The following is an 18,760-nucleotide window of genomic DNA, read 5'->3' as shown; positions in this document are numbered from 1 at the left end:
TAGTCTGTGCTTTGATCCTTTCCTGTGAGACCAGTATTAGTTTCCGATTCACCACTGTGTGTTCAATGTATTCCTTGGACATACACATTGACGATGAAACACTGAAATTACATCGAAATTAAATACAAAAGGCACAATGCCGCCTTAAGTGCAAGAAGAGTGAGACTTCTTAGAGTCTGTGCTTTGATCCTTTCCTGTGAGACCAGTATTAGTTTCCGATTCACCACTGTGTGTTCAATGTATTCCTTGAACATACACATTGACAATGAAACACTGAAATTACATAGAAATTAAATACAAAAGGCACAATGCCGCCTTAAGTGCAAGAAGAGTGAGACTTCTTAGAGTCTGTGCTTTGGTCCTTTTCTGTGAGACCAGTATTAGTTTCCGATTCACCACTGCTGGCTCAATGTATTCCTTGGACCTACTCATTGACGATGAAACACACAACTTACTTCGGAATTAAATACAATAGGCACAACTCCGTCTTAAGTACAAGAATAGTGACTGTTCTTACAGTCTGTGATTAAGCATTCCCTGTGAGACAAGTATTAGATACCGCAGCACCAATGCAGGATTAATGTATCCTTTGGACCCACACATTGACGATGAAACACAGAAATTTCATTGGAATTAAATACAAAAAGCACGATGCCGACTTAAGTGCAAGAAGAGTGAGACTTCTTAGAGTCTGTGCTTTGATGCTTTCCTGTGAGACCAGTATTAGTTTCCGATACACCACTGCTGGTTCAATATATTCCTTGGACATACACATTGACGATGAAACACAGAAATTGCATTGGAATTAAATTAAAAAGGCACAATGCTGCCGTAAGTACAAGAATAGAGACACTTCTTACAGGCGGTGTTATGAGCTTTCCCTGTGAGACCAGTATTAGTTTCCGATACACCACTGCAGGCTCAATGTATTTCTTGGACCTACACATTGACTATGGAACATAGAAATCGCATCGGAATTAAATACAAAAGGCACAGTGCCGACTTAAGTCCAAGAATAGAGACTCTTCTTACAGTTGGTGCTTTGAGCTTTCCCTGTGAGACCAGTATTATTTTCCGATACATCACTGCAGGTTCAATGTATTCCTTGGACATTCACATTGACGATGAAACACAGAAATCGCATCGGAATTAAATACAAAAGGCACAATGCCACCTTAAGTACAGGAATAGAGACTCTTCTTACAGTCGGTGCTTTGAGCATTCCCTGTTACCAGTATTAGTTTCCGATACACCACAGCAGGTTCAATGTATTCCTTGGACATACACAATGACGATGAAACACTGAAATTACATCGGAATTAAATACATAAGACACAATGCCGCCTTAATGCAAGAACAGTGAGACTTCTCAGAGTCCATTCTTTGATCCTTTCCTGTGTGACCAGTATTAGTTTCCGATACACCACTGCAGGTTCAAATAATTCCTTGCACCTTCACATTGACTATGAAACACAGAAATCGCATCGGAATTAAATACAAAAGACACAATGCCGCCTTAAGAACAAGAATAGAGACACTTCTTACAAGCGGTGCTTTGAGCATTCCCTCCGAGAGCAGTATTAGTTTCCGATACACCACTGCAGGTTCAAATAATTCCTTGCACCTTCACATTGACTATGAAACACAGAAATCGCATCGGAATTAAATACAAAAGACACAATGCCGCCTTAAGAACAAGAATAGAGACACTTCTTACAAGCGGTGCTTTGAGCATTCCCTCCGAGAGCAGTATTAGTTTGCGATACACCACTGCAGGTTCAAGGTATTCCTTGGACCTTCACGTTGACTATGAAACACAGATATCGCATCGGAATTAAATACAAAAGGCGCAATGCCGCCTTAAGTGCAAGAAGAGTGAGACTTCTTAGAGTCTGTGCTTTGATCCTTTCCTATGAGACCAGTATTAGTTTTCGATTCACCACTGCGGGTTCAATGTATTCCTTGGACATACACATTGACGATGAAACACAGAAATTACATCGGAATTAAATACAAAAGGCACATTGCCGCCTTAAGTACAAGAATAGAGACACTTCTTACAAGCGGTGCTTTGAGCAATCCCTCCGAGAGGAGTATTAGTTTCCGATACACCACTGCCGGTTCAAGGTATTCCTTGGACCTTCACGTTGACTATGAAACACAGAAATCGCATCGGAATTAAATACAAAAGGCACAATGCCGCTTTTAGTGCAAGATGAGTGAGACTTCTTAGTATCTGTGCTTTGATCCTTTAGTGTGAGACCCGTATTAGTTTCCGTTACACCACTGCAGGTTCAATGTATTCCTTGGACTTACACATTGACGATGAAACACATAAATTCCATCGGAATTAAATACAAAAGGCACATTGCCGCCTTAAGTGCAAGAAGAATGAGACATCTTAGAGTCTGTGCTTTGGTCCTTTCCTGTGAGACAAGTATTAGATACCGAAGCACCAATGCAGGATTAATGTATCCCTTGGACCCACACATTGACGATGAAACACAGAAATTTCATTGGCATTAAATACAAAAGGCACGATGCCGCCTTAAGTGCAAGAAGAGTGAGACTTCTTAGAGTCTGTGCTTTGATCCTTTCCTGTGAAACCAGTATTAGTTTCCCATACACCACTGCAGGTTCAATGTATTCCTTTGATACACACATTGACAATCAAACACTGAAATTACATCGGAATTAAATACAAAAGGCACAATGCCGCCTTAAGTGCAAGAAGAGTGAGACTTCTTAGAGTCTGTTCTTTGATCCTTTCCTGAGAGACCAGTATTAGTTTCCGATACACCTCTGCAGTTTCAATGTATTCCTTGGAGCTTCACATTGACGATAAATCACAGACATCACATCGGAATTAAATATAAGAAGCACAATGCCACTAAAGTACAAGATCAGAGACTCTTCTACAGTCTGTGCCTTGAACACTCCCTGTGAGGCCAGTATTAGTTTCCGATACACCACTGCAGGTTTAATGTATTCCTTGATCATACACATTGACGATGAAACACTCAAATTACATCGGAATTAAATAGAAAAGGCACAATTCCGTCTTAAGTATAAGAATAGTGACTCTTCTACAGTCTGTGCCTTGAACACTCTCTGTGAGACCAGTATTAGTTTCCGATACACCACTGCATGTTCAATGTATTCCTTGGACATACACATTGACGATGAAACGCAGAAATTGCATTGGAATTAAATACAAAAGGCACAATGCTGCCGTAAGTACAAAAATAGTGACACTTCTTACAGTCGGTGCTTTGAGCTTTCCCTGTGAGACCAGTATTAGTGTCCGATACATCACTGCAGGTTCAATGTATTCCTTGGACCTTCACATTGACGATGAAACACAGAAATCACATCGGAATTAAATACATGAAGCACAATGCCGCGTAAAGTACAAGAACAGAGACTCTTCAAAAGTCAGTGCCTTGAACACTCTCTGTGAGACCAGTATTAGTTTCCGATACACCACTGCAGGCTCAATGTATTCCTTGGACACACACATTGACGAGGAAACACAGAAATTTCATCCGAATTAAATACAAAAGGCACAAGACCGCCCTAAGTACAAGAATAGTGACTCTTCTTACAGTCTGTGATTTGAGCATTCCCTGTGAGACCAGTTTTAGATGCCGATGCACCAATGCAGGATTAATGTATTACTTGGTCCCACACATTGACGATGAAACACAGAGATTGCATTGGATTTAAATACAAAAGGCAAAATGCCGCCGTAAGTACACAAATAGTGACTCTTCTTACAGTCTGTACAATGAGCATTCCGTGTGAGACCAGTATTAGTTTCCGATAAACCACTGCAGGTTCAATGTATTAACTGGACCTTCACATTGACGATGAAACAAAGAAATTGCATCGGAATTAAATACAAAAGCCACAATGCCGCCTGATGTCCAAAAAGAGAGACTCTTCTATGAGTCTATACTTTGACCGTTTTCTGTGAGACCAGTACTAGAATCCGATGCACCACTGAAGGTTTAATGCATAACTCGGACCTTCACATTGACGCTGAAACACAGAAATTGCATCGGAATTAAATACAAAAGGCACAATGCCGCCTTAAGTACAGGAATAGAGACTCTTCTTACAGTCGGTGCTTTGATCCTTTCCTGTGAGACCAGTATTAGTTTCCGATACACCACTGCAGGTTCAATGTATTCCTTGGACCTTCAAATTGACGACGAAACACAGCAATCGCATCGGAAATAAATACAAAAGGCACAATTCCACCTTAAGTACATGAATATAGTCTCTTCTTAGAGTCGGTGCTTTGATAATTTCCTATGAGACCAGTATTAGTTCCCGATACACCACTGCTGGTTCAATGTATTCCTTTTACATACACATTGACGATGAAACACTGAAATTACATAGGAATTGAATACAAAAGGCACAATGCCGCCTTGAGTGCAAGATGAGTGAGACTTCTTGGAGTCTGTGCTTTGATTCTTTCCTATGAGACCAGTATTAGTTTCCGATACACCACTGCCGGTTCAATGTATTTCTTGGACCTTCACATTGACGGCGAAACACATAAATCGCATCGGAATTAAATACAAAAGGCACAATGCCGCCTTAAGTACAAGAATATAGACTCTTCTTAGAGTCGGTGCTTTTATCCTTTCCTGTGAGACCAGTACTAGTTTCCGATACACCACAGCAGGTTCAATGTATTCCTGGGACATTCACATTGACGATGAAAAACTGCAATTACATCGGAATTAAATACATAAGGCACAATGACGCCTTAAATGCAAGAAGAGTGAGACTTCTTAGAGTGTGTGCTTTGATCCTTTCCTGTGAGACCAGTATTAGTTTCCGATACACCACTGCAGGTTCAATGTATTCCTTGGACCTTCACACTGACGATGAAACACTGAAATTACATCGGAATTAAATACAAAAGGCACAATGCCGCCTTAAGTGCAAGAAGTGTGAGACTTCTTAGAGTCTGTGCTTTCATCCATTCCTGTGAGACCAGTATTAGTTACCGATACACCACTGCAGGTTCAATGTAATCCTTGGACCTTCACATTGACGATGAAACACAGAAATCGCGTCGGAATTAAATACAAAAGGCACAATGCCGCCTTAAGAGCAAGAAGAGTGAGACTTCTTAGAGTCTGTGCTTTGATCCTATCCTGTTACACCAGTTATAGTTTCCGATACACCACTGCAGGTTCAATGTATTCCTTGGACCTTCACATTAACGATGAAACACAGAAATCGCGTCGGAATTAAATACAAAAGACACAATGCCACCTTAAGTACAAGAATAGAGACTCTTCTTACTGTCGGTGCTTTGATCCTTTCCTGTGAGACCAGTATTAGTTTGCGATACACCACTGCAGGTTCAATGTATTCCTTTTACATACACATTGACGTTGAAACACTGAAATTACATCTGAATATAAATACAAAAGGCAGAATGCCACCGTAAGTGCAAAAGGTGAGAGACTTCTTCCAGTCTGTGCTTTGATCCTTTCCTATGAGACCAGTATTAGTTTCCGATACACCACTGCAGGTTCAATGTATCACTTTTACATACACATTGACGATGAAACACTGAAATTACATCGGAATTAAGTACAAAAGGCACAAAGCCACCTTAAGTGCAAAAGGAGTGAGACTTCTTAGAGTCTGTACTTTGATCCTTTCCTATGAGACCAGTATTGGTTTCCGATACGCCACTGCAGGTTCAATGTATTCCTTTTACATACACATTGACGATGAAACACTTAAATTACATCGGAATTAAGTACAAAATGCACAATGCCGCCTTAAGTGCAAGAAGAGTGAGACTTCTTAGAGTCTGTGATTTGATCCTTTCCTGTGAGACCAATATTTGTTTCCGATACACTACTGCAGGTTCAATGTATTCCTCGGACCTTCACATTAACGATGAAACACAGAAATCGCGTCGGAATTAAATACAAAAGGCACAATGCCGCCTTAAGTACAAGAATAGAGACTCTTCTTACAGTCGGTGCTTTGATCCTTTCCTGTGAGACCAGTATTTGTTTGCGATACACCACTGCAGGTTCAGTGTATTCCTTTTACATACACATTGACGATGAAACACTTAAATTACATCGGAATTAAGTACAAAAGGCACAATACCGCCTTAAGTGCAAGAAGAGTGAGACTTCTTAGAGTCTGTGATTTGAACCTTTCCTGTGAGACCAGTATTGGTTTCCGATACACCACAGCAGGTTCATGGTATTCCTTGGACCTTCACATTGACGATGAAACACAGAAATCGCATCGGAATTAAATATAAAAGGCACAACGCCGCCTTAAGTACAAGAATTGAGTCTCTTCTTACAGTCGGTGTTTTGATCCTTTCCTATAAGACCAGTATTAGTTTCCGATACACCACTGCAGGTTCAATGTATTCCTTGCACCTTCACATTGACGATGAAACGCAGAAATCGCATCGGAATTAAATACAAAAGGCACAATGCCGCCTTAAGTACCAGAATAGAGACACTTCTTACAGTCGGTGCTTTGATCCTTTCCTGTAAGACCAGTATTAGTTTCCGATACACCTCTGCAGGTTCAATGTATTCCTTAGACATTCACATTGACGATGAAACACTGAAATTACATCGGAAGTAAATACAAAAGGCACAATGCCGCCTTAAATGCAAGAAGAGTGAGACTTCTTAGAGTCTGTGCTTTGATCCTTTCCTATGAGACCAGTATTAGTTTCCGATACACCACTGCAGGTTCAATGTATTGCTTTTACATACACTTTGACGATGAATTACTGAAATTACATCGGAATTAAATAGAAAAGGCATAATGCCGCCTTAAGTGCCAAAGGAGTGAGACTTCTTAGAGTCTGTGCTTTGATCATTTCCTATGAGACCAGTATTAGTTTCCGATACACCACTGCAGGTTCAATGTATTCCTTGGACCTTCGCATTGACAATGAAACACAGAAATTGCATCGGAATTAAATACAAAAGGCACAATGCCGCTTTAAGTACAAGAATAGAGACTCTTCTTACAGTCGGTGTTTGATCCTTTCCTGTGAGACCAGTATTAGTTTCCGATACACCACTGCAGGTTCCATGTATTCCTTGGACATTCACATTGACGAAGTGAAACACTGAAATTACATCGGAATGAAGTACAAAAGGTACAATGCCGCCTTACGTTCAAGAAGAGTGAGACTTCTTAGAGTCTGTGATTTGATCCTTTCCTGTGAGACCAGTATTAGTTTCCAACACACCACTGCAGGTTCAATGTATTCCTTGGACATTCACATTGACGATGAAACACAGAAATCGCATCGAATTAAATACTAAAGGCTCAATGCCGCCTTAAGTACAAGAATAGAGACTATTCTTACAGTCGGTGCTTTGAACCTTTCCTGTGATACCAGTATTAGTTTCCGATACACCACTGCAGGTTCAATGTATTCCTTGGACTGTCACATTGACGATGAAACACAGAAATTACATCGGAATTAAATACAAAAGGCACAATGCCGCCTTAAATTCAAGAATAGTTAGACACCTTAGAGTCTGTGCTTTGATCCTTTCCTATGTGACCAGTATTAGATTCCGATACACCACTGCAGGTTGAATGTATTCGTTTTATGTACACATTGCCAATGAAACACTGAAATTACATCGGAATTAAATATAAAAGGCACAATGCCGCCTTAAATGCAAGAAGAGTGAGACTTCTTAGAGTCTGTGATTTGATCCTTTCCTGTGAGACCAGTATTAGTTTCCGATACACCACTGCAGGTTCATGGTATTCCTTGGACCTTCACATTGAAGATGAAACACAGAAATCTCATCGGAATTAAATACAAAAGGCACAACGCCGCCTTAAGTACAAGAATTGAGTCTCTTTTTACAGTCGGTGCTTTGATCCTTTCCCGTGAGACCAGTATTAGTTTCCGATACCCCACTGCTGGGTCTATGTATTCCTTGGACATTCACATTGACGATGAAACACTGAAATTACATCGGAATTAAATACAAAAGTCACAATGCCGCCTTAAGTGCAAGAAGAGAAACACTTCTTAGAGTCTGTGCTTTGTTCCTTTCCTGTGAGACCAGTGTTAGTTTCCGATACTCCACTGCAGGTTCAATCTATTCCTTGGACTTTCACATTGACGATGAAACACAGAAATCGCATCGGAATTAAATACAAAAGGCACAACGCCGCCTTTAGTACAAGAATTGAGACTCTTCTTACAGTCGGTGCTTTGATCCTTTCCTGTGAGACCAGTATTCGTTTCCGATACACCACTGTTAGTTCTATGTATTCCTTGGACATTCACAATGGCGATGAAACACTGAAATTACATCGGAATTAAATGCAAAAGGCACAATGCCGCCTTAAGTGCAAGAAGAGTGAGACTTCTTACAGTCTGTGCTTTGATCCTTTCCTGTGAGACCAGTGTTAGTTTCCGATACTCCACTGCAGGTTCAATGTATTCCTTTTACATACACATTGACGATGAAACACTGAAATTACACCGGAATTAAATACTAAAAGGCACAATGCCGCCTTAAATGCAAGAAGAGTGAGACTTCTTAGAGTCTGTGCTTTGATCCTTTCCTATGACACCAGTTTTAGTGTCCGATACACCACTGCAGGTTCAATGTATTCCTTTTACATACACACTGACGATGAAACACTGAAATTACATTGGAATTAAATACAAAAGGCACAATGCCGCCTTAAATGCAAGAAGAATGAGACTTCTTTGATTCTGTGCTTTGATCCTTTCCTATGAGAACAGTATTAGATTCCGACACACCACTGCAGGTTCAATGTATTCCTTTTACATACACATTGACAATGAAACACTGAAATTACATCGGGATTAAATACAAAAGGCACAATGCCGCCTTAAATGCAAGAAGGTTGAGACTTCTTAGAGTCTGTGCTTTGATCCTTTCCTATGAGACCAGTATTAGTTTCCGATACACAACTGCACTTTCGATGTATTCCTTTAACATACACATCGACGATGAAACACTGAAATTACATCGGAATTGAATAGAAAAGGCACAATGCCGCCTTAAGTACAAGTATAGAGACTCTTCTTACAGTCTCAGCTTTGATCCTTTCCTGTGAGACCAGTATTAGTTTCCGATACACCACTGCACGTTCAATGTATGCCTTGGACATTCCCAATGACGATGAAACACTGAAAATACTCCGGAATTAAATACATAAGGCACAATGCCGCCTTAAGTGCAAGAAGAGTGAGACTTTTTAGAGCCTGTGCTTTGATCCTTTCCTGTGAGACCAGTATTAGTTTCCGATACACCACTGCAAGTTCAATGTATTCCTTTTACAAACACATTGACGATGAAACACTGAAATTACATCGGAATTAAATACAAAAGGCACAATGCCGCCTTAAGTGCAAGGAGAGTGGGACTTTTTAGAGTCTGTGCTTTGATCCTTTCCTATGAGACCAGTACTATTTTCCGATACACCACTGCAGGTTCAATGTATTCCTTGGACCTTCACATTTTCGGCAAATCACAGAAATCGCATCGGAATTAAATACAAACGGCACAATGCCGCCTTAAGTACAAGAATATAGACTCTTCTTACAGTCGGTGCTTTGATCCTTTCCTGTGAGACAAGTATTAGATTTCGATACACCACTGCAGGTTCAATGTATTCCTTGGACATTCACATTGACGATGAAACACTGAAATTACATCGGAATTAAATACAAAAGGCGCATTGCCGCCTTAAATGCAAGTAGATTGAGACTTCCTAGAGTCTGTGCTTTGATCCTTTCCTGTGGGACCATTTATAGTTTCCGATACACCACTGCAGGTACAATGTATTCCTTGGACATTCACATTGACGCTGAAACACTGAAATTACATCGGAATTAAATACAAAAGGCACAATGCCACCTTAAGTCCAAAAGGAGTGAGACTTCTTAGAGTCTGTGCTTTGATCCTTTCCTATGAGACCAGTATTAGTTTCCGATACACCACTGCAAGTTCAATGTATTGCTTGGACCTTCACATTGACGATGAAACACAGAAGTCGCATCGGAATTAAATACAAAAGGCACAACGCCGCTTTAAGTACAAGAATTAAGACTCTACTTACAGTCGGTGCTTTGATCCTTTCCTGTGAGACCAGTAATAGTTTTAGATACACTACTGCTGGTTTTATGTATTCCTTGGACCTTCACATTGACGATGAAACACAAAAATCGCAACGGAATTAAATACAAAAGGCTCAACGCCGCCTTAAGTAGAAGAATTGAGAGTCTTCTTACAGTCGGTGAATTGATCCTTTCCTGTGAGACCAGTATTAGTTTCCGATACACCACTGTAGGTTCAATGTATTCCTTGTACCTTCACATTGACGATGAAACCCAGAAATCGCATCGGAATTAAATACAAAAGGCAAAACGCCGCTTTAAGTACAAGAATTAAGACTCTACTTACAGTCGGTGCTTTGATCCTTTCCTTTGAGACCAGTATTAGCTTCAGATACACCACTGCTGGTTTTATGTATTCCTTGGACCTTCACATTGACGATGAAAAACAAAAATCGCATCGGAATTCAATACAAAAGGCTCAACGCCGCCTTAAGTAGAAGAATTGAGACTCTTCTTACAGTCGGTGCTTTGATCCTTTCCTGTGAGACCAGTATTAGTTTCCGATACGCAACTGCAGTTTCAATGTATTCCTTGGACATTCACATTGACGATGAAACCCAGAAATCGCATCGGAATTAAATACAAAAGGCACAACGCCGCTTTAAGTACAAGAATTAAGACTCTACTTACAGTCGGTGCTTTGATCCTTTCCTGTGAGACCAGTATTAGTTTCAGATACACCACTGCTGGTTTTATGTATTCCTTGGTCCTTCACATTGACGATGGAACACAAAAATCGCATCGGAATTAAATACAAAAAGGCTCAACGCCGCCTAAAGTAGAAGAATTGAGACTCTTCTTACAGTCGGTGCTTTGATCCTTTCCTGTGAGACCAGTTATAGTTTCCGATCCACCACTGCAGGTTCAATGTATTCCTTGGACCTTCATATTAACGATGCAACACAGAAATCGCGTCGGAATTAACTACAAAAGGCACAATGCCGCGTTAAGTACAAGAATAGAGACTCTTCTTACAGTCGGTGCTTTGATCCTTTCCTGTGAGACCAGTATTAGTTTCCGATAGACCACTGCAGGTTCAATGTATTCCTTGGACCTTCACATTAACGATGAAACACAGAAATCGCATCGGAATTAAATACAAAAGGCACAACGCCGCTTTAAGTACAAGAATTAAGACTCTACATATAGTCGGTGCTTTGATCCTTTCCTGTGAGACCAGTATTTGTTTCAGATACACCACTGCTGGTTTTATGTATTCCTTTGACCTTCACATTGACGATGAAACACAAAAATCGCATCGGAATTAAATACAAAAGGCTCAACGCCGCCTTAAGTAGAAGAATTGAGACTCTTCTTACAGTCGGTGCTTTGATCCTTTCCTGTGAGACCAGTTATAGTTTCCGATCCACCACTGCAGGTTCAATGTATTCCTTGGACATTCACATTGACGATGAAACACTGAAATTACATCGCAATAAAATACAAAAGGCAGAATGTCGCCTTACATGCAGGAAGAGTAAGACTTCTTAGAGTCTGTGCTTTGATCCTTTCCTGTGAGACCAGTGTTAGTTTCCGATACTCCACTGCAGGTTCAATGTATTCCTTGGACTGTCACATTGACGATGAAACACAGAAATTACATCGGAATTAAATACAAAAGACACAATGCCGCCTTAAATGCAAGAATAGTGAGACACCTTAGAGTCTGTGCTTTGATACTTTCCTATGAGACCAGTATTAGTTTCCGATACACCTATGCAGGTCGAATGTATTCGTTTTACGTATACATTGCCAATGTAACACTGAAATTACATCGGAATTAAATACAATAGGCACAATGCCGCCTTAAGTGCAAGAAGAGTAGGAATTCTTAGAGTCAGTGCTTTGATCTTTTCCGGTGAGACCAGTATTAGGTTCCGATACACCACTGTCGGTTCAGTGTATTCCTTGGACCTTCACATTGACGATGAAACACAGAAATCGCATCGAAATTATATACATAAAGCACAATGCCGCCTTAAGTACAAGAATTGAGACTCTTCTTACAGTCGGTGCTTTGATCCTTTCCTGTGAGACCAGTATTAGTTTCCGATACACCACTGCTGGTACTATGTATTCCTTGCACCATCACATTGACTTGAAACACAGAAATCGTATGGGAATTTAATACAAAAGGCACAACGCCGCCTTAAGTACAAGAATTAACACTCTTCTTACAGTCGGTGCTTTGATCCATTCCTGTGAGACCAGTATTAGTTTCCGATACACCACTGCTGGTTCTATGTATTCATTGGACATTCACATTGACGATGAAACCCTGAAATTACATCGGAAAAAAATACAAAAGGCACAATGCCGCCTTACGTGCAAGAAGAGTAAGACTTCTTAGAGTCTGTGCTTTGATCCTTTCCTGTGAGACCAGTGTTAGTTTCCGATACTCCACTGCAGGGTCAATGTATTCCTTGGACTCTCACATTGACGATGAAACACAGAAATCGCATCGGAATTAAATACAAAAGGCACAATGCAGCTTTAAGTTCAAGAATAAAGACTCGTATTACAGTCGGTGCTTTGAGCATTTCCTGTGAGACCAGTATTAGTTTCCGATACACAACTGCAGGTACAATGCATTCCTTGGACCTTCACTTTGACGATGAAACACAGAAATCGCATTGGAATTAAATACAAAAGGTATAATGACGACTTAAGTACAAGAATAGGGACTATTCTTTCAGTCGGTGCTTTGATCCTTTCCTGTGAGACCAGTATTAGTTTCCGATACACCACTGCAGGTTCAATGTATTCCTTTTACATACACATTGACGATGAAACACTGAAATTACATTGGAATTAAATACAAAAGGCACAATGGCGCCTTAAATGCAAGAAGAGTGAGACTTCTTAGAGTCTGTGCTTTGATCCTTTCCTATGACACCAGTATTAGTTTCCGATACACCACTGCACGTTCAATGTATGCCTTGGACATTCCCAATGACGATGAAACACTGAAAATACTTCGGAATTAAATGCAAAACACACAATGCCGCCTTAAGTGCAAGAAGAGTGAGAATTTTTAGAGTCTGTGCTTTGATCCTTTCCTATGAGACAAGTATTAGTTTCCGATACACCACTGCAGGTTCAATGTATTCCTTTTACATACACATTGAAGATGAAACACTGAAATTACATCGGAATTAAATACAAAAGGCACAATGCCGTCTAAAGTGCAAGAAGAGTGAGACTTCTTAGAGTCTGTTCTTCGATCCTTTCCTGTGAGACCAGTATTATTTTTCGATATACCACTGAAAGTATTCGTAAGGAGTGTAGCCATGTATGGAAAGGAAACATGGACGATAAATAGTTTGGACAAGAAGAGAATAGAAGCTTTCGAAATGTGGTGCTACAGAAGAATGCTAAAGATTAGATGGGTAGATCACATAACTAATGAGGAAGTATTGAATAGGATTGGGGAGAAGAGAAGTTTGTGGCACAACTTGACCAGAAGAAGGGATCGGTTGGTAGGACATGTTCTGAGGCATCAAGGGATCACCAATTTAATACTGGAGGGCAGCGTGGAGGGTAAAAATCGTAGAGGGAGACCAAGAGATGAATACACTAAGCAGATTCAGAAGGATGTAGGTTGCAGTAAGTACTGGGAGATGAAAAAGCTTGCACAGGATAGAGTAGCATGGAGAGCTGCATCAAACCAGTCTCAGGACTGAAGACCACAACAACAACAACAACACCACTGCAGGTTCAATGTATTCCTTGGACCTTCAAATTGACGGCTAAACACAGAAATCGCATCGGAATTAAATACAAAATTCACAATGCCACCTTAAGTGCAAAACGAGTGAGACTTGTTAAAGTCTGTGCTTTGATCCTTTCCTATGAGACCAGTATTAGTTTCCGATACACCACTGCAGGTTCAATGTATTCCTTTTACATACACACTGACGATGAAACACTGAAATGACATCGGATTTAAATACAAAAGGCACAATGCCACCTTAAGTGCAAAAGGAGTGAGACTTCTTAGAGTCTGTGGTTTGATCCTTTCCTATGAGACTAGTATTAGTTTCCGATACACCACTGCAGGTTCAATGTATTCCTTTTACATACACATTGACGATGAAACACTGAAATGACATCGGATTTAAATACAAAAGGCACAATGCCACCTTAAGTGCAAAAGGAGTGAGACTTCTTAGAGTCTGTGGTTTGATCCTTTCCTATGAGACCAGTATTAGTTTCCGATACACCACTGCAGGTTCAATGTATTCCTTCTACCTTCACATTGACAATGAAACACAGAAATCGCATTGGAATTAAATACAAAAGGCACAACGCCGCTTTAAGTACAAGAATTAAGACTCTACTTACAGTCAGTGCTTTGATCCTTTCCTGTGAGACCAGTATTAGTTTCAGATACACCACTGCTGGTTTTATGTATTCCTTGGACCTTCACATTGACGGTGAAACACAAAAGCCGCATCGGAATTAAATACAAAAGGCTCAACGCCGCCTTAAGTAGAAGAATTGAGACCCTTCTTACAGTCGGTGTTTTGATACCTTCCTGTTGGACCAGTATTAGTTTCCGATACACCACTGCTGGTTCTATGTATTCCTTGGTCATTCACATTGACGATGAAACACTGAAATTACATCGGAATTAAATACAAAAGGCACAATGCCGCCTTAAATGCAAGAAGAGTGAGACTTCTTAGACTCTGTGCTTTGATCCTTTCCTATGAGACCAGTATTATTTTCCGATACACCACTGCCGGTTCAATGTATTCCTTGGACCTTCACATTGACGATGAAATACAGAAATCGCATTGGAATTAAATACAAAAGGCACAATGCCGCCATAAGTACAAGAATAAAGACTCTTCTTACAGTCGGTGCTTTGAGCATTCCCTGTGAGACCAGTATTAGTATTCGATACACCACTGCAGGTTCAATGTATTCCTTGGACCCCTACATTGTCGATGAAACACAGAAATTGCATCGGAATTAAATACAAAAGGTACAATGCCGCCTTAAGTACAAGAATAGAGACTCTTCTTACAGTCGGTGCTTTGATCCTTTCCTGTGAGACCAGTATTAGTTTCCGATACACCACAGCAGGTTCAATGCATTCCTTGGACATTCACATTGACGATGAAATACTGAAATTACATCGGAATTAAATACAAAAGGCACAATGCCACCTCAAGTGCAAAAGGAGTGAGACTTCTTCGAGTCTGTGCTTTGATCCTTTCCTATGAGACCAGTATTAATTTCCGATACACCACTGCAGGTTCAATGTATTCCTTTTACATACACATTGACGATGAAACACTGAAATTACATCGGAATTAAGTACAAAAGGCACAATGTCACATTAAGTGCAAAAGGAGTGAGACTTCTTAGAGTCTGTGCTTTGATCCTTTCCTATGAGACCAGTATTAGTTTCCGATACACCACTGCAGGTTCAATGTATTCCTTTTACATACACATTGTCGAAGAAACACTGAAATTACATCGGAATTAAGTACAAAAGGCACAATGCCGCCTTACGTGCAAGAGGGGTGAGACTTCTTAGAGTCTGTGATTTGATCCTTTCCTGTGAGGCCAGTATTAGTTTCCGATACACCACTGCAGGTTCAATGTATTCCTTGGACCTTCACATTCACGATGAAACACAGAAATCGCATCGGAATTAAATACAGAAGTCACATCGCCGCCTTAAGTACAAGGATTGAAACTCTTCTTACAGTCGGTGCTTTGATCCTTTCGTTTGAGACCAGTATTCGTTTCCGATAAACCACTGCAGGTTCAACGTATTCCTTGGACCTTCGCATTAACGATGAAACACAGAAATCGCGTCGGAATTAAATACAAAAGGCACTATGCCGCCTTAAGTACAAGAATAGAGACTCTTCTTACAGTCGGTGCTTTGATCATTTCCTGCGAGACCAGTAAAAGTTTCCGATTCACCACTGCAGGTTCCATGTATTCCTCTTACATACACATTGACGATGAAACACTGAAATTACATCGGCATTAAATACAAAAGGCTAAATGCCGCCTTAAGTACAAGAATAGAGACTCTTCTTACAGTGTGAGCCTTGATCCTTTCCTGTGAGACCAGTATTAGCTTCCGATACACCACTGCACGTTCAATGAATTCCTTGGAAATTCCCAATGACGATGAAACACTGAAATTACATCGGAATTAAATACAAAAGGCACAATGCCACCTTAAGTACAAAAGGAGTGAGACTTCTTAGAGTCTGTGGTTCCATCCTTTCCTATGAGACCTGTATTAGTTTCCGATACACCACTGCAGGTTTAATGTATTCCTTTTACATTCACATTGACGATGAAACACTGAAATTACATCGGAATTAAATACAAAAGGCACAATGCCGCCTTAAGTGCAAGAAGAGTGAGACTTCATAGAGTCTGTGCTTTCATCCATTCCTGTGAGACCAGTATTAGTTACCGATACACCACTGCAGGTTCAATGTATTCATTTTACATACACATTGACGATGAAACACTGAAATTGAATCGGAATTGAATACAAAAGGCTAAATGCCGTCTTAAGTGCAAGAGGAGTGAGATTTCTTAGAGTCTGTGCTTTGATCCCTTCCTGAGAGACGAGTATTAGTTTCCGATACACCACTGCAGGTTCAATCTATTCCTTGGACCTTCACATTGACGACGAAACACAGAAATCGCGTCGCAATTAAATACAAAAGGCACAATGCCGCCTTAAATGCAAGAAGAGTGAGACTTCTTAGAGTCTGAACTTTGATTCTTTCCTATGAGACCAGTATTAGTTTCCGATACACCACTGCAGGTTCAATGTATTCTTTTACATACACATTGACGATGAAACACTGAAATTACATCGGAATTAAATACAAAAGGCACAATGCCATCTTAAGTGCAAAAGGAGTGAGACTTCTTAGAGTCTGTGCTTTGATTCTTTCCTATGAGACCAGTATTAGTTTCGGATACACCACTGCAGGTTCAATGTATTCATTTTACATACACATTGACGATGAAACACTGAAATGACATCGGATTTAAATACAAAAGGCACAATGCCACCTTAAGTGCAAAAGGAGTGAGACTTCTTAGAGTCTGTGCTTTGATCCTTTCCTATGAGACCAGTATTAGTTTCCGATACACCACTGCCGGTTCAATGTATTCCTTGGACCTTCACATTGACGATGAAACACAGAAATCGCATCGGAATTAAATACAAAATGCACAACGCCGCTCTAAGTACAAGAATTAAGACTCTACTTACAGTCGGTGCTTTGATCCTTTCCTGTATTAGTTTCAGATACACCACTGCTGGTTTTATGTATTCCTTGGACCTTCACATTGACGGTGAAACACAAAAATCGCATCGGAATTAAATACAAAAGGCTCAACGCCGCCTTAAGTAGAAGAATTGAGACCCTTCTTACAGTCGGTGCTTTGATCCCTTCCTGTGAGACCAGTATTAGTTTCCGATACACCACTGCTGGTTCTATGTATTCCTTGGACATTCACATTGACGATGATACACTGAAATTACATCGGATTTAAATGCAAAAGGCACAATGCCACCTTAAGTGCAAAAGGATTGAGACTTCTTAGAGTCTGTGCTTTGATCCTTTCCTATGAGACCAGTATTAGTTTCCGATACACCACTGCAGGTTCAATGAATTCCTTGTACCTTCACATTGACGATGAAACACAGAAATCGCATCGGAATTAAATACAAAAGGCACAATGCCGCCATAAGTACAAGAATGAAGACTCTTCTTACAGTCGGTGCTTTGAGCATTCCGTGTGAGACCATTATTAGTAATCGATAAACCACTGCAGGTTCAATGTATTCCTTGGCCCTCCATATTGTCGATGAAACACAGAAATTGCATCGGAATTAAATACAAAAGGTACAATGCCGCCTTAAGTACAAGAATAGAGACTCTTCTTACAGTCGGTGCTTTGATCCTTTCCTGTGAGACCAGTATTAGTTTCCGATACACCACAGCAGGTTCCTTGCATTTCTTGGACATTCACATTGACGATGAAACACTGAAATTACATCGGAATTAAATACAAAAGGCACAATGCCACCTTAAGTGCAAAAGGAGTGAGACTTCTTCGAGTCTGTGCTTTGATCCTTTCCTATGAGACCAGTATTAATTTCCGATACACCACTGCAGTTTCAATGTATTCCTTTTACATACACATTGACGATGAAACACTGAAATTACATCGAAATTAAGTACAAAAGGCACAATGCCACCTTAAGTCCAAAAGGAGTGGGACTTCTTAGAGTCTGTGCTTTGATCCTTTCCTATGAGACCCGTATTAGTTTCCGATACACCACTGGAGGTTCAATGTATTCCTTTTACATACACATTGTCGGAGAAACACTGAAATTACATCGGAATTAAGTACAAAAGGCACAAGCCGCCTTACGTGCAAGAGGGGTGAGACTTCTTAGAGTCTGTGATTTGATCCATTCCTGTGAGACCAGTATTAGTTTCCGATACACCACTGCAGGTTCAATGTATTCCTTGCACCTTCACATTGACGATGATA

The sequence above is a fragment of the Schistocerca serialis genome, chromosome 4 (assembly GCF_023864345.2).
Source record: "Schistocerca serialis cubense isolate TAMUIC-IGC-003099 chromosome 4, iqSchSeri2.2, whole genome shotgun sequence".
NCBI lineage: Eukaryota > Metazoa > Arthropoda > Insecta > Orthoptera > Acrididae > Schistocerca > Schistocerca serialis.
Note: the sequence above shows the minus strand (reverse complement) of the source record.